The sequence below is a fragment of the Muntiacus reevesi genome, chromosome 9 (assembly GCF_963930625.1).
Source record: "Muntiacus reevesi chromosome 9, mMunRee1.1, whole genome shotgun sequence".
In the NCBI taxonomy this organism is placed as follows: domain Eukaryota; kingdom Metazoa; phylum Chordata; class Mammalia; order Artiodactyla; family Cervidae; genus Muntiacus; species Muntiacus reevesi.
Window position 1 is genome coordinate 13,589,194 of NC_089257.1, and position 18,301 is coordinate 13,607,494.

At 38.6% G+C, this 18,301-nt stretch overlaps 2 pseudogenes; both read left to right on the forward strand.

Moving 5' to 3' along the window:
- Nucleotides 1-645: 645 nt before the first annotated feature.
- On the forward strand, nucleotides 646-1,575 carry LOC136175696 (olfactory receptor 4C6-like; annotated as a pseudogene).
- A 15,166-nt stretch (nucleotides 1,576-16,741) lies between these two features.
- Nucleotides 16,742-17,685, forward strand: LOC136174958 (olfactory receptor 4C15-like; annotated as a pseudogene).
- Nucleotides 17,686-18,301: the final 616 nt, after the last annotated feature.

The following is an 18,301-nucleotide window of genomic DNA, read 5'->3' on the forward strand; positions in this document are numbered from 1 at the left end:
CTGCTTTGCAGGCTCTTCAACTAGAGCATCCTAGTGATCAATAAGAATATGAAACAAATGAAATGAAATAAAATGTTCTGAGGTTACTAGGTATGCCCAGTGATACATTGAGCTCAGCTTCCTGGCTTGAGAGTCCTAAAAGGCAGCAGGTGAGAGGACTTGTGTGTAGGTAGTTCATTTTGGAAAAGAGAACAAAGGTAGTGAAGAGGGGAGAGTGAAACAGGGGAGGAGCAAAACTGAATCCTAGATTGCGCTAGGCTGGTTACCGTCTATCCACTGGCTCCTATCGACGGGTGACCTAGGCTTTCCTAAAGGTATGCTAATTCTCCATATTGCCACATGGTTTACATCCCAGGGTGATGAACCAGGATCTTCTAAGTGTCTCAAGCAGCAAGTGTCAGAAAAGCAAGAGATACACTGGTTAGAGGTTTTACAGGGGTAATGACAGGGATCAAGGTGTTATCAGGATACGATTGTTGACAGCTAGCTGGAGTACTGATGGCTGAAGGAAAAGGTAAGTCAAGACGGTGTGAGAGAGAGTCCAAAAAATAAAAATCCCAAATTTGTAATAGTTACTAACTTAGAATAATACTCTTTTGTAGATTTTCCAGCTTAGAGAGATAAGCTTACACCAGCCCGCAGTAAATGGGGAACCCCAACAATGTGACGGAATTCATTCTCTTGGACATTGCAAAGAACCCAGAGCTGCGGAAAATACTCTCTGCTGCGTTTCTAATCATGTACGTGTCCACCGTTTTGGGGAACCTTCTCACTGCGGTAACTGTGGTCACAAGTCAGAGCCTGAGGTCACCCATGTATTTTTTCCTTGCCTCCTTGTCCGTCATGGATGTCACCTACTCTTCCGTCGTTGCCCCCAAGTTGATCGTGGACTCCCTCTCTGAGAGCACCGCCATCTCACGCAAAGCCTGCATGGCCCAGCTCTTCGCTGAGCACTTCTTTGGGGGAGTGGGCATCATCCTTCTCACTGTGATGGCCTATGACCGTTATGTGGCCATCTGTAAGCCTCTTCACTACGAGACCACCATGAGGCCTCCTGTGTGCTGCCTCCTACTGGGAGGGTCATGGGTGGGGGCATTTATCCATGCAACTGTGCAGCTTCTCTTCATGTATCAAATTCCCTTCTGCGGTCCCAACGTCATTGATCATTTCACGTGTGATTTGTTTCCGTTGCTGAAACTGGCCTGCATGGACCCCCACACCCCGGGCCTCTTAGTCATCCTCAACAGTGGGGTGATGTGACTTACCATCTTCTTCATCCTCGTCACCTCTTATGTGGCCATTCTCTGCTCCCTGAAGTCCTGCAGTTCTGAAGGGCGGCGTAAAGCCCTCTCCACCTGTGGCTTCCACCTCACGGTGGTCTTCATGTTCTTCACGCCTTGTATTTTCTTGTACGTGAGGCCTGTGGTCACTTACCCCATAGACAAGGCAATGGCTGTGTCCTCCACCATCGTTGCACCCATGTTAAATCCCCTGATCTACACCTTGAGGAACATGGAGGTGAAAAACGCCATGAGGAAACTGTGGATGAAAAAAGGGGCCTTGTGTGGTCATTAGCTCTCATGCCAAGAGGAGTTCTTTCTTACAAGGACAATGTGCCTTTCAGTTCAGTTCAGTTCAGTTCAGTTGCTCAGTCATGTCTGACTCTTTGAAACCCCGTGAATCGCAGCATGCCAGGCCTCCCTGTTCATCACCAACTCCCGGAGTTTACTCAAACTCATGTCCATCGAGTCGGTGATGCCATCCAACATCCAACATCCTCTGTTGTCCCCTTCTCCTCCTGCACTCAATCTTTCCCAGCATCAGGGTCTTTTCAAATCAGTCAGCTCTCTGCATGAGGTGGGCAAAGTATTGGAGTTTCAGCTTCAACATCGGTCCTTCCAATAAACACCCAGGACTGATGTCCTTTAGGATGGACTGGTTGGATCTCCTTGCAATTCAAGGAGTTCTCCAACACCACAGTTCTCCAACACCACAGTTCAAAAGCATCAATTCTTCGGCATTCGGCTTTCTTTATAGTCCAACTTTCACATTCATACATGACCACTGGAAAAACCATAGCCTTGACTAGACGGACCTTTGTGGGCAAAGTAATGTCTCTGATTTTTCACATGCTGTATAGGTTGGTCATAACTTTCCTTCCAAGGAGAAACTGTCTTTTAATTTCATAACTGCAATCATCATCTGCAGTGATTTTGGAGCCCAGAAAAATAAAGTCAGCCATTGTTTCCATTGTTTCCCCATCTATCTGCCATGAAGTGATGGGAGTGGATGCCATGATCTTAGTTTTCTGAATGTTGAGCTTTAAGCCAACTTTTTCACTCTCCTCTTTCACTTTCATCAAGAGGCTCTTTAGTTCTTCTTCACTTTCTGCCATAAGGATCGTGTCATCTGCATATCTGAGGTTACTGATATTTCTCCCAGTAATCTTGATTCCAGCTTGTGCTTCATCCAGCCCAGCATTTCTCCTGATGTACTCTGCATATAAATTAATAAGCAGGGTGACTATATAGAGCCTTGATGTACTCCTTTCCCAATTGGAACCAGTCTGTTGCTCCATGTCGAGTTCTAACTGCTGCTTCCTGACCTGCATACAGGGTGCCTTTACCTTCCCATTCATTCCAATCTATTGAGGATACAGCAGTCACTGGCATCATTTAGTCATGCAAATCAGGTGAAGATTCTGTAATCCTGTTATTCCCAACCTCTCCAGTGCATTTTGGGCTCCATTCCCTTTCTCACAAGGCTCTGGCCACTTTCTCTTTCTCTCTATTTTCTTATCCTGCCTTATGAGTAATTCAAACCTTTTCCAGTTTGGGGCTTTTGTTTTTCTTACTCTGCTTACACCTGAAATTCTCTTTCCCAGAGTTTTTCTTCTCTGCCTCTATCTCATTTTTCCCCCACTTTTAGATGAACTCTTGTTTCCTTAGACAAGTTTTCCCTGATGGCTTTCTCTAGCCATTCTTCTAAGTTACTCTTTAACTCTTCATCTGATTATATCCTTAGTATCAAAGTCACAAACTATACTTTAAAAATTATTTCTTGGATTTTATTTTATCTTTTCCTTCGAACAAATTTGTAATCCTTGTAAGGTCAGAGATTATGTTTACTGCTTCATGCTATGGATAGAACACTGTCAGTAAGCTAGTAGGTGCTTAATAAATGTCTTTGAATGAATATAAGTTTAAAAGTGACTTGTTTTTTTAATATTACAAATTAATACTGAAAAGTAGAGGTGAATATATATGTCTCTGTGCGTGTGTGTATGTATATATACAATACAGGAGTTAGAATTACCTGGTTTGCATGTTTCCAAGTGTCTTTTCTGGAAACTTTTGGAAGCAAACACAATTTCAGATTAGTACTGTACTCAGTACTTTACTATTTAATAAGGAATACAGCACTGCCAAAATTCTCTGCTGCTGTTATTTCTCCTTTAGAGAAGCAGAATAAGAATCACTCACACTGGGAGTCAAGATACTTCAGAATCTAGTGTCTGTAGCTATGGCCTTTATGAAAAAAAGTAACTCTGTAAAGGTCTAAATTTTTCTTTAACTGTGGGAAAATTTTTCTTGCTGTTACATCATAGAGCTGGATTCTAAAATCCAAATGACATTTCTTTTCCTCCAGATCTTGCTTTGTCTGTCACTAGAGAGTACTCTCGCCTGGAAAATCCCATGGACGGAGGAGCCTGGTGGGCTGCAATCCATGGGGTCGTGAAGAGTCGGACACGATTGAGTGACTTCACTTTTGCTTTTCACTTTCATGCATTGGAGAAGGAAATGGCAGCCCACTCCAGTGTTCTTGCCTGGAGAATCCCAGGGACGGGGGAGCCTGGTGGGCTGCCGTCTGTGGGGTTGCAGAGAGTTTGACATGACTGAAGTGACTTAGCAGCAGCAGCAGCAGCAGAGAGACACTGATATCTTTTTAAAAGTCTCCCTTACCTAGCATATGGGAAATCTAATGCCTTAGACTAAATTAGCATTCTGTTATAGTTTTCTTAGCTTTAAAAATACATAGTATATATGATAGAAATAGTTACAATATCAGTCATAGTATTTAAAGCAAAGACAATACTTAAGCCAGTATTTATTTTTATACACAAAACATGTGTACAGTAGATATTTCATGTTAGTTATCATCAGCTATTTTCAAAAACTTTGAGGTTCATTTATTTACTGAAGAATATTTGGTTACATTGTACGAGGTGTCCGATAAGGGACACCTGTCATGAATAAGGTGATGCTTCTCTTTTACCTTGGGGGTTGCATTCTAGTGCAGGAGACAATACATAGAAATGAAAACAAAGTCATGAAGTGTTAACAGATTGTCAGAAACTGTAATGGAATGGTGCCTATGTGACCAGACAACTTTAGTTAGGTGGACAGTGGGGCTTTTCTGAGAGGTTACTTCTAAACTGAGACCTAAATGATGAGATAGAATCATCCTTAAACACATCCATGAGAAGAGCATTTCAAGGGACTCCTGAAAAGTTTGTGAAAAACTTATAAGGTAGAAGCCAGCTTGAATAGAAGAAGGTCAGGATAATCAGTGGACAGGAGGGAATGTGGTGCAAGGTGAGATGTGAAAATTACACAGGTTTCTTCTGATGCAATGCAAGATGTGAAAATTAAACAAATTTCTTTTGATCAAGAAATCTGTTGGTTTTTCACTTATAAGTTCAAAAAGAATTATGGGCATCAGAATAATTTTGACTAGAATAATAATTAAAAATAAAACCCTCCATGTGTTTATGGATGACTCAGCAATTTGGCATCAAACATCTTTGCACATAGGCTTCCCAGATGATGCTAGTGGTAAAGAACATGCCTGTCAACGCAGGAGACATAAGAAACGCTAGTTCAATCCCAGGGTCAGGAAGATCCCCTGGTGGAAGGCGTGGGGACCTACTCCAGTATTCTTGCCTGGAAAATCCCATGAATAGAGGAGCCTGGTGGGCTCCATAGCGTCGTAAAGAGTAGGCCATTACTGAAGCAACTTGGAATGCATGCATTTGACCTGGCAGGGAGCGTCCATTTGATTTTTGCTACATCATAACAGAGCGTAATGTTTACTGGATGCCTACAATATCTTAAAGTTGAACATCTGGATTCACCTAATAATTATTTTCCTTGCCTCATGTCAAAGAAGAAGAAGAAACTGCTCAGTTTCAGTTCAGTGGCTCAGTTGTGTCTGACTCTTTGCGACCCCATGGACCGCGGCACGCCAGGCCTCCCTGTCCATCACCAACTCCTGGAGTTCACCCAAACCCTCGTCCATTGAGTCGGTGATGCCATCCAATCATCTCATCCTCTGTCGTCCCCTTCTCCTCCTGCCTCAATCTTTCCCAGCATCAGGGTCTTTTCAAACGAGTCAACTCTTCGCATCAGGTGGCCAAAGTATTGGAGTTTCAGCCTCAGCATCAGTCCTTCCAATGAACACCCAGGACTGATCTCCTTTAGGTGGACTGGTTGGATCTTCTTGCAGTCCTGACAGTGTGTAAATGTTGATCTCTGTGAGAACTTTCTGATGATCACTTTTACTATTTTAATTATGAGAATTAGAAGGTTCATAATGAGATCCCTAAAGCTAAATAATATTTTTGGCAATTCTCTAGCATCAGAGTAGGTTCAGAATTTACATTTTCTACTACAAAGGTAAGGTCATTCTGACCATTCATGCTGAAGTTATTATCTGCAATTAGATTCCACAAATCTCTTCTCTCTTCTGTAGGGCTCCCTAGTTTCTTCACATGAAGTAGCTTTATTCATAAAACATATTACTTTTCAGCTCACTGCTCACCTTTTTTGTTTGGTTCTTTAATGCTCTTAGTTTGAAACTTATCTTGGTCTTGCTGCTTTTTAAAAGAAACTTACTGTAGATCATTGATTGTAAATAATCTAATCTGTATATATAAGAATAGAAAATTTCAGCACTATTTATGATACAAAGACATTACAAAGTAGTAATAAGATAACATTTTAATTTGAAGGAAGAGTATTGGCCTAAAAAAACACAAAAAACTACTGCAAACATCCAACTTATTTGGAGACATTAAATAAGCTTACTTCCTATTTCATTCTGAAAATGTAAGCTATCTGAAGGGAACTTCTTTAGATTCTTGCAACTATATCTACCAATTGTCCAGCAGCCATTTAGATATTTGCTACCTTCTTACCTACTCTTAAAAATGCATTCATTATCTATGCTCCTATGCAAAGCAATCAACCTCTTTATTGTACACTAGACCTTATTTCCTTCTTGTTTGCGTGAGGGCATTGGTCTAAAAATAGCTTCTATATCTATTTTATCGACATTTCACTTTTTATTTGATCATTTTACTTCAGCAAAGAAGCAAATCTGTTATACCCTTCATCTTTAAAGTAAAATTTCCCATTGATTCCTTTTTCTTTATCAGCTACTCTTTCATTTCATTCTCTCTTCTTTTTTACAAAACACAAGAGATTCTTTAACACTTGTCTCCGCTTTCTCTCCTTCTGTTCTTTTTAAACCCTTTCAGCCACACTTCAGTTAAACTTCTCTTTTCTGGGTCACCAGTGCCCTCTATGTTATTCCACATAACTTTCATCACTCACTTCTCATCTTACAGAATCCATCAGCAGTGTTTCATCCCATCTTTCTTGGCACACTTTCTTTGAGAAATGATTCTTTGAAGTTGAGACCTGGAAATCCAAATTCTTCCATGGTATTTCCACCTGAATGACTAATAGATTTCTTAAACTGGCCCCAATGACAAAGCATATTTTCATGGAAATTGATATAACAATTCTAAAATTATATTCATATGTGCTTTTCTTTAAATAAATTTGGTGACAGAAGAAAAAAAGGGAAGAATAAAAAACTAGATTTACTAGTTGTTAGAACACACCACATTCCAGGATGTCTGGCTCTGGGTGAGTGATCACACCATCGTGATTATCTGGGTTGTGAAGATCTTTTTTGTACAGTTCTTCTGTGTAGTTTTGCCACCTCTTCTTAATATCTTCTGCTTCTGTTAGGTTTATACCATTTCTGTCCTTTATTGAGCCCATCTTTGCGTGAATGTTCCCTTGGTATCTCTAATTTTCTTGAAGAGATCTCTAGTCTTTCCCATTCTATTGTTTTCCTCTATTTCTTTGCATTGATCACTGAGGAAGGCTTTCTTATCTCTCCTGGCTATTCTTTGGAACTCTGCATTCAAATGGGAATATCTTTCCTTTTCTCCTTTGCTTTTCACTTTTCTTCTTTTCACAGCTATTTGTAAGGCCTCCTCAGGCAGTCATTTTGCTTTTTTGCATCTCTTTTTCTTGGGGATGGTCTTGATCCCTGTCTCCTGTACAATGTCATGAACCTCCGTCCATAGTTCATCGGGCACTCTATCAGATCTAATCCCTTAAATCTACTTCTCATTTCCACTGTATAATCATAAGGGAGCTGATTCTGGAATGTGAAGTCAAATGGGCCTTAGCAAGTGTAACTATGAACAAAGCTAGTGGAGGTGATGGAATTATAGTTGAGCAATTTCAAATCCTAAAAGATGATGTTGTGAAAGTGCTGCACTCAATATGTCAGCAAATTTGAAAAACTCAGCAGTGGCCACAGGACTGGAAAAGGTCAGTTTTCATTCCAATCCCTAAGAAAGGCAATGCCAAAGAATGCTCAAACTACCGCACAATTGCACTCATCTCACACACTAGCAAAGTAATGCTCAAAATTCTTCAAGCCAGGCTTCAGCAATATGTGAACCGTGAATGTCCAGATGGTCAAGCTGGTTTTAAAGAGGCCGAGGAACCAGAGTTCAAATTGCCAACATCTGCTGGATCATCAAAAAAAGCAAGAGAGTTCCAGAAAAACATATATTTCTGCTTTATTGACTGACTATGCCAAAGCTTTGACTGTGTGAATCACAATAAACTGTGGAAAATTCTGAAAGAGATGGGAATACCAGACCACCTGACCTGCCTCTTGAGAAATCTGTATGCTGGTCAGGAAGCAACAGTTAGAACTGGACATGGAACAACAGACTGGTTCCAAATAGGAAAAGGAGTACGTCAAGGCTGTATATTGTCACCCTGCTTGTTTAACTTATATGCAGAGTACATCATGAGAAACTCTGGCCTGGATGAAGCACAAGCTGGGATCAAGGTTGCTGGGAGAAATATCAATAACCTCAGATATGCAGATGACACCACCCTTATGGCAGAAAGTGAAGAAGAACTAAAGAACCTCTTGATGAAAGTGAAATAGGAGCATGAAACAGTTGGCTTAAAGCTCAACATTCAGAAAACTAAGATCATGGCATCCACTCCCATCACTTCATGGCAGATAGATGGGGAAACAGTGGAAACAATGGCTGACTTTATTTTTCTGGGCTCCAAAATCACTGCAGATGGTGATTGCAGTCATGAAATTAAAAGACACTTACTCCTTGGAAGGAAAGTTATGACCAACCTAGACAGCATGTGAAAAACCAGAGACACTACTTTGTCCACAAAGGTCCATCTAGTTAAGGCTATGGTTTTTCCAGTGGTCATGTATGGATGTGAAAGTTGGACTATAAAGAAAGCTGAGTGCAAAAGAATTGATGCTTCTGAACTGTGATGTTGGAGAAGACTCTTGAGAGTTCCTTGGACTGCAAGGAGTTCATCCTAAGGGAAATCAATCCTGAGTGTCCATTGGAAGGACTGATGTTGAAGCTGAAACTCCAATATTTTGGCTACCTGGTGCGAAGAGCTGACTCATTGGAAAAGACCCTGATGCTGGGAAAGATTGAGGGCAGGAGGAGAAGGGGATGATAGAGAATGAGATGGTTGGATGGCATCACCAACTCACTGGATATGTTTTGAGTAAACTCCGGGAGTTGGAGATGGACAGGGAGGTCTGGCGTGCTGCGGTTCATGGGGTTGCAAAGAGTCAGACACGACTGAGCAACTGAACTGAACTGAACTGAGAACATACCACAAGGCTTTAGCTTGTAAATTTTTTGCTATATTCCCATGAATAAAGAATCCTAAAGAACAGAAGAAATGGTCCAGACTTGAGTCCTTTGTGTTTGTAGATTTAATATAAATGCTATAATTTAATTAATTAATTTTCAGTATGGAATTTTAATCTGTCAGGAAGCATGGACTACTGGATAAATTCTGGAAGAGCCATATTGTCACTAACTCCCCTTTACATCATCCCCTCATGTCCTTCTCTCTTTTCTGATTTGTAAGGTTTTTCTCAATTTACCCTATTTCCATAACATGCCTGTTACATTATCTGCCCCATCCAATTATCACAATATTATTTCTTATCCTACTCACTTCCTCTAGCTGAAGCAAATAATAAAGGATTAAGTAAATCAGGACTTGGAATAAAGTAAAAGATGCTACATGTGCTTTGAAGTAGGAACCAGGATTCCAGGATTAATTGCAGGAGTCCTGCTGTTGAGTAGTAATTTTAAAATATCCCCTCTAGGAGTGTGGTTGGTCTGTGTCCGATGGCTATTCCATGTCAGGAAAAGGATCTAAAATTTCATTGAAAATCTAATAGCACTTGTCCCTTAATACCATGTGCAAATGAAGTCTAGGCAATTACGAATATTTACCTTTCTGATGAATCACTTCAACAGTGCTTCATTCTGGGGAGTGTGACTAAGCATTAAAAATAAGTAGAATACAAGAGGAGCACATCATTGGTATAGACTCTCTGCAGGGACCTCATGAGCTAAGCCCCGGTTTTCCCTCCAGCTTCAATTGCAATGCTATAGTCCATCAGAGTAAACAGTTAATCTTGCTCTTAAAAAAAAAAAAAAAAATTAAAAGAGAAAGATTTATTTAAGATCGGGAAATTGTACTTTTAATTAATTTCAAAATTATGGCATATCGAGTACTGAGAGAAGAAAAGCGGAATTTGGATTAATGTATAGGTTTTTGCATGAAAAACATTCACACATAAAACTGTTACTCTTTAGTAAGCATGACTGTTGCTCTAGTCCCCACACAACACATGCCTTTCTGGATTGATGCTGTGCCTTATCCCAGAAGTCATCTTTTGCATTTAGCAAATAAACACGCATTTCATCGCCCTCTGCAAAGGGACTATGTTTTGTCCTAATTTATACAGTTTTCTCTTTCTGAACATGAAGGGAATTGAAAGCATCGACAAATAGAAGCAGCCCAGGAGAAGCCAAAAAAAAAAAAAAAAAACCAAGCTAACTGATTGGGGTCATAAAATTTTTACAAACACTTGAGCAAGTCAAACCATAAATAACTGTGTCTTGGAAAACTATAATGATGGGAAATTCCCATACCCTGAGGGGAGCTGAGATCCAATTCTAAGGTTCATGACCTCTCAGGGAAACCTGTTTAAATTCCACTTACAGGTCAAGGAGGAAACTTTTGCTTCTTTATGTTTTCATTGAGACCATGAAGACAGTGTTTGAGAATCAGTAGGGAAAATTCTTTACCTCATTTACCAGAATTGCAATATCTCTCTTTCTTAGATGTAGAAGTAAGACTTAGAAATTTTATATTTCACATTTTGACCAGCTATTGAATGGGTTTTTTGCCATAGAGAGAAGCATACTACCATTACGAGAATTTTCAAGAGACTGACACATGGTGAGATTTATAATTCACATTTTGCATATTCACAGGTGAATTTAGATTGTAATGTAGTTTGTAAAATTATGGGTATTGTGGGGTAGGCTCTCAAGTTCAAGGCAAGCTGTGATCTATCCCTTAGTTGTGTACATTTGGGCCAGTTCTATAAACCTTTTTGCCCTCAGAATGTTTATTTTTAATGGAGATTATATGTTCACAAGGCCAAAGGATTTGGAAACAAATAAAGTAATACATGTGGAATTAATTAGATAGGACGACATAATTTAAGTGTTGAATATATAGCAGCTGTTTGAATACAAACATTTTTGGAGGGTTGCAAGTTCCTGTTCAATTCTAATGAAATTAGAGATATCATCAGTTTTTTATCTTCAAGTTAAATCCAAATAACTATAAAATGAAACATCTGAGTATTTTTGTTAGAGCTAGTCGATAGCATTTTATTTACTGTTTGTTGATATGTTATCATTTATCATTATTGTTTCTTAATTTGTTATCATTTAATTATTGTTTCTTAATATGTTTTATTTATCATTCATAGACCCCTCATCCTAGTGTTTTAGATTTAAAAAGTGGACTACATAATATCAATGTAGAAGGAAGGTGATTTATTTAGAGAGCTATTCATATATAATGCAGCAGTTAATTTCCCACAAAAAGCACTAAAGAATGGCCAGGAAAGGACATGAAGGGTAACAGTGTCTTACTCAACTGACAGAGCAGGCTTCTGTTTTTAAATTTGCTCATTTAATTTTCTCTACGTACACTTGATGTCATAAATAGCATTAAATTTCTGCTGCAGAGTTGTTCAAGAATATTTAAATGACTGAAGTTTCTAACTGCTTTAGTGCTAGTTGTTGTGGCTTTTTCTCTCTCTTAATATGAACTAAATCACTAGGACAACAGAAGGAAAAAAGGCTCAGGCATCCATCAGGAAGGACACTGAAAGGTTATTTTTCTAAATTCCCCAAATAGTGAGAATATAGAAGGTGAGACTTTCAGGGAAATCAGCAGAGCAATGTTGAGGTGAGAGAAAAAGATCTTAAATCTGAAGAGAACACATTTCTCAGGCTGTAAAGGAAAAGAATATATTTAGATAGATGAAAAATTAAACTATTATTGTTGAAGCAAATAGCAGTGTTGGATAAAAATTCAGTGGATTCAAGGAATTTAACTTGGAAGGTAATTAGAATGGGTTTTTAATCTATTAATTTAATATTAAAATAGAAAACACTGCATATAATGATATCCTTATCTCTAATTTCTCACATAATTTTGAATAGTATATTTATTTTATAACACTATTATGTAAACTATTGTATAATAACTATGTCAGCTTTAAATTAGACACAGGGATTTCTATATTATTTTCAGAATGATCAATGCTAGAATAGTGTTGCTGCCAAAATGAATTGGAAAAAACAGTAAGAGGCAGGAGGCAAAATTTCCAGGGCCCCAGATCCGAGAGACGGCTCAGAGCCCACAGTTCACGGTGTGAAGGGCCCTCAGCAATCTGCTCAGCATCTCCAGCGTCTGAAGAATACAGCTGTCAGGAAAGGGAAGTCCGTGAGACATTCTCTCAGAAATATGAACAGAGCAAGCTGTTTCCAAGAGAAATATATGTAGTTAAAATTGATAGGGAGGGCTAGGCCTATGATTTGGCTATCCGTGGATTCTTTACAGCAGGTAAATACTTTTAGTACAAGATTCTATGTTATGTTAGCATGTTTGTTCCACCAGTACAAATTAATTACACGGGAGAAGTAATAAAATTATCTTCAAACGTCATCTTTTCCTGAACAAATACTTAGGTGATGAATAATATGATGTTGTGGGCTTTAAAATTTATTTTTAATGTTAATTTTTCTTGTAATTATTTCAAAATGCATGTTGAAAATAAAGTCTCTACTATCTTCATACATTCTCTTCTTGATTTTAAAAATTAAATTAGGATGTCTGTATAGATGAGTAGGGTTGCTATAATTTTTCATATAACATGCTGCAAAACTTCTTCACTAAGTATGTCTTTATATTATTAATTAGTGTTTCATTCATAGCATATTTTGTTATAAATTTATATTAGACTGAATTACATAAACATCTTGTTCAACATTTTAGATATTTCTGATTTTTTTATAAATGAAATATCATCTTCCATAAAACTTATACCACTTCATTTCAGTTTTAGAATAATTTTTAGGGTTGGGGTTACTTATATGAGAAATACAGTGATTTTTATGCCTCTAAAAATATTTGCTAAAACATTTCCCAATTAGATAATATGAATGAAGCTGTTTCGTTGCAATTTAGAAGACATCATTATTTAAAAACCTGACTTAGAAACCTGGTTTGTTTTTATGATGGATTCAATTCTTCAATGCACTTTGTACATCTAAATACTATTTAAAATTAAAGCTTATGTCAACATTACACATCTCCCTGTTGAATTATACATTGAAAAGCAGTTCATAGTAACTGTTTTATTTGACACTCACAGGTCAGCAGCGTGAACAAATGTCACTCGATTTTATGGGAAAGGACTCAGAAGCTTCGTGGTTTCTTCAGGGACACATGACTATAAATCTGTAGCTTCTAGATTTTTTTATATTGGAAAGTGAGCAATTGTTATATTATTTTAATTAACTTTTCATTTTGGAATAATTTTAGATTAATTGAAAAGTTGCCAAGATAATATAGAGTTTCTGTCTAGTCCTCGGATATTTTCCCCTAATAATTATCATCTAACATTACTAGTAGCACATTTGTCAAAACTGTGGAATGAATGTTGCTGTATTACTCTTAAAGAAGCATAAGATTTTATTCATGTTTCACTAACTTTTCCCCTTCTATCACTTTTCCGTTCTAGGGGTCAATCCAGGACAGCACAGCATATTTAAGTACCTTTTAAATGATTTCTAATCATAAAGCTTGTGATCATAAGCTCTGAGGACGCTGTCCTCTCCATTGCCTAAGTATTCACAGTAATTTTGAAAATTCCTTTTATATTGAAAAAAGAGCCGTTTAATTTGTTCATGCTTGATGAGCATTTTGATTCTAAAATAGTATTTCTCTTAGAAACTTCACAGATTAGGGACATGCAGAGCCTAAGATCTCCTTGTTAGATTAATACAGAGCCTTGCTCTTTCTCTCCACTGTTTGCATTATTTGATGTTCTTTGTTCAATGACACTGCCTGAAAAAGAAGTGGGCTCCTGAGGATCTGGGCTTCCTAGGTGATGCTAAAGGTGAGGAACCTGCCTGGCCAGTCCAGGAGACAGAAGAGATGCAGGTCTGATCCCTGGGTTGGGAAGATCTCCGGAGAAGGGCACAGCAATCCATTCCGACATTCTTGCCTGGAGAATCCCATGGACAAGAGGGGCCTGGCGGGCTCCGGTCCATAAGGTCACAAAGAGCTGGGCACAGCTGAAGCAACTTGGCACCCACACACGCACACATGAGGGTCTGAAGACTATAAAGCTATATTCAGGAGCTATTAAAGACTTAAAAGTGCTGCACATTTAAATGATACCATATCTTCACTGTGGCAACCAATAAAAATATTTTATATTTGTGAACATGTAAAAGGATGAGTGAAGACATTTGTAAGCCTAGATCATGGGAAAGCAGAAATTAGGAGTAAAAGCTCTGTCATTTCTGCTCTGTGTCAAAGGCTCTGGGAGTTTTCTCACTGACGGCAACTTTCTCCAGTGCATCCTACTGCATTCATGGTTTTATCAATATCAGTATTGCCTTATCTGATTCTTCCAAGAACCTTATCAATAGGTGTCGCTAAAATACCCAGTTACAGAGAATCTGAACTCTAGAGAATTTTAAGTAACTTTTTGTATCACATAATATAACTTAGCACAAGAGCTTGAATCTGAACCTAGGTCTCTGTGACTCTGGAACTGATGTCTCTATTTCATTTCATTGGCTCCACATATATTAACAGCCTCTACTTTTTAATATACAGTCATTCACGGATCCAGTGATCTTACAAGGTTTGTTTCGTGTTCTTGTTTACTTGATGGCACGGCTGAATATGGAGTTCAGAGCAGAGGTGCTGCTTACGAATGTCTGGTATCCTGGAAACAATTTGTTTTAAAGTAAGTAAAAAGACATATTGCATGTATATCTGTATACGTGCTAGTTTTATTCATATTTTCAATCATTTTTGTTAGCTGTCAGTGTCATTCATAAAAATCAACTCACTTTTACTTCTTTCAGAGAGCCCAATTATTCTTTTACTTCCCTATTTAGCAAGCATAGGCCGTATGTATATGTACACACACACACATACTCACTGGCCCCTGACTGATGAGCCTCTCAGATGCACAAGGAAGGACAATCAGGCTTCCCTGGTGGTTTAGTGGTAAAGAATCCGCCTGCCAATGCAGGAGACGTGGGTTTGATCCCTGCATCAGGAAGGTCCACTGGAGAAGGAAATGACAACCCACTCCAGGGTTCTTGTCTGGGAAATCACACGGACAAAAGAGCCAGGCAGGCTACAGTCCTGGGGTCACAGAGTCAGACACGGCCGAGCGACTAAACAACAGCAAAGGACACAGTCATTCTTCAAACGTGTCCTGATATAAGAAATGAAGTCAAAGCTGGCCTTTCTGTGGGAAAGCTGTCTGGCTTTTTAAGAGGGAGAAGAGTCAAGTAAAATCAGTAAGAGTATTTTATCATAAGCAGCAATTTCACATTTTCCAATCTGACCCTCATTATAATTGTATGAAATGAGTAGGGAGGTTATATGTGAATCTCCCTACATTACAGTAAGTCATATACATTTGAAACAGATACACACTGGTGAGTAATACTTGATCTGATTGGGCCACATTGAATAAATACTTAGCAATCAATTAATGAAGCCTCAGGCTCTGGCTATAGCCAGCGTACTGTTTCTAATCCTTACCTATGTGGTTATTGTCAATTTGCATCTATAAATAATTGGACCATTACCTTCTGATTCTACATCACTGGCTCTGTGTCCTTCATCAAGAAGCATCAGTCAAACTTTGACACAGAAATCAGAAGGTTATAACCTCTACAGTGAATGCAGACTCTAGAGAAGCCCGTCCTTCTCTGAAGCTCTTGATAGGAAAAAAACAGAAACAAAAACAAAAACTTCTTCTTTCCCTGTAGTCAGTCACTTCCATGCTGGAGTCAGAGGTTCTGGGTTAAGATACAGAGCCAGCATCTGTTATTTCTTTAATTCTATCTCTTTAAGCATGGACTTCCTACCAGTAAAATTGGGTAATAAGATCTAACGTGGAATGTTTCTTAGCCACTTAACTCTGAACTGCTCCCTTGCATTATTTAGCTTAATCATCGTAACAGTACACATTAGTAGGTATTACTTATTTTTGTCAGCTTCTATTCTTGTTTTTAAATAATGAGTGAAGAGAAAACCAACTTAGCACATGGAAATTTATTATGTCTTAGTCTTCAGCAAGGTGTGTTCCCAATGATCATTCTCTTTTTAAAAGAATGAATTAGTTGATTTTAAGCTCTCAATTCTGTTTAGAATTTTAAAGAAATAACTAAGGGAATAGCCATGATCCAAGCATCTCTTCAGTTTTGTCTTATTTCTCCTTCTAACTGTAGATAAGGAAGTCACCTAATCATGGACAGCTTGCAACACCCCCCTGCCCCCCGCTTCTCACATCCATGCACATGGCAGGCATGACCAATAAACTGCAATTTTCCTTTCCTCAGATCATGGATGTGGCTTCAGCACTCTTCTCACAATTCACTCCAGGAAACCACTACTATTAACATATGACCAGAGCTGGCAGTTGAGATAACAACTATTTCTTATCCCCACAGGTGGATCCCTATCCTTCTCCTACATTGAAGCTCTGTCTTAAAATATTTAATAATTTATCTGTACTTCAATTCTTCCTGGTATCCCCCTAGCACCTTCAACAAATTTCTAGCTTTGTGTTCTCAATGATAAAACAAGCACAAGAACATAAGTTAATTTTTCACATGGATGCACCAATTTGTTGATGACTGATGACCCCTCCAACTGGTCTGAGACACATTTGTCTTGTTTCTTTCTGTAGATTCTACATGCTCACTGTGGTAGCTTTCACCTTTTCACTGGAAATTATGCAAAACCAAAGCTTTGTGATGGAATTTGTCTTCCTGGGGCTCTCACAGAATCCAACCATGCAGAAAATAATATTTGTTGTATTTTTGTTCATTTACATTGCAACTGTCGGGGGCAACTTGCTAATGGTGGTGACCATCAGTAGCAGCCCAGCACTCCGGGGCTCCCCCATGTACTTCTTCCTGGCTTTTCTGTCCTTCCTGGATGCGTGCTTCTCCTCCGCCATTGCCCCAAAGATGATTGTGGACTCTCTCCTTTGGAGGAAAACCATTTCTTTCAAAGGCTGCATGATCCAGATCTTTGCTGAGCACTTCTTTGCTGGGGTGGAGGTGATCGTCCTCAGCGCCATGGCCTATGACCGCTATGTGGCCATCTGCAAGCCCCTGCACTACTCTTCCATCGTGAACCACAGACTCTGCGCCCTCCTGATGGCGGTAGCCTGGACAGGCGGCCTCCTGCATGCCATGATACAGGTTCTTTTCACTGTCCAGCTGCCCTTCTGCGGCCCCAGTGTCATCAATCACTTCATGTGTGACTTTCCCTGCTGCTGGAGCTGGCCTGCACTGACACTCACATCTTTGGGCTCTTGGTAGCTACCAACAGTGGGTTTTTCTGCATCTTAATCTTCTCCTTGTTGCTTGTCTCCTATGTGGTCATCCTGCTGTCTCTGAGAACCCATAGCTCTGAAGGGCAGCAGAAAGCCCTCTCCACCTGTGGATCTCACATTGCTGTTGTTGTTTTGTTCTTTATCCCATGCATATTTATGTATGTACGACCTCCATATTCTTTCTCCTTTGACAAAATGGTAGCCATATTTTATACCATCCTAACTCCCTTGTTCAATCCTTTGATTTACACTTTCAGGAACAAAAAAGTGAAAAGCGCCATGAGGAAAGTGTGGAATAGGGTAATGGTGGTTTCTAATGAAAAATAAAACATTTAAAGTTGAATAGAAAATTCAAAGTTTCTAATCAAATCATACAAAAATTTTATGTGGATAAGGATTGCTTGACAGGGGGTAAAGTAATGTAATATTATAAAAAATAGTATAAGTTCCAAGAAATAATTTAGTTTTTGTTCTTAGATCACTTATGGACTCTGATTTGACAATTCAATATCCTCAAATGAAAATTAAGAAGACTTGAATTTTATGGTTACTTAAAATCTAAAAGTCAAAAAAGAATGAAAAAAATTGCTCTCACTTCTTGCTACTAATTTGATATCTTGGAAAATATTTCTGGAGGGAAGACAAAATTGTCCTAGAGATTAGGTTTATACATATATAACTATATTTGTATACCAATGAACTTTTTGCCCAGATTAATGTATGCAGATCACTGCTGTACAACTGAAAATAACTAAATATTAAAAATCAACTCTATTTAAAAAAAATAAACAATAGAAAGAAAAACATAAACATATTAATACTTCAAATTTGACAAAGAACTGTAATTATTGCTGATATTAGCCCTTTGATATTGATGATAACTATGATTAACACTTTGAAAGTGAAAGTGAAGTTGCTCAGTTGTGTCTAACTTTTTTGTGACCCCATGGAC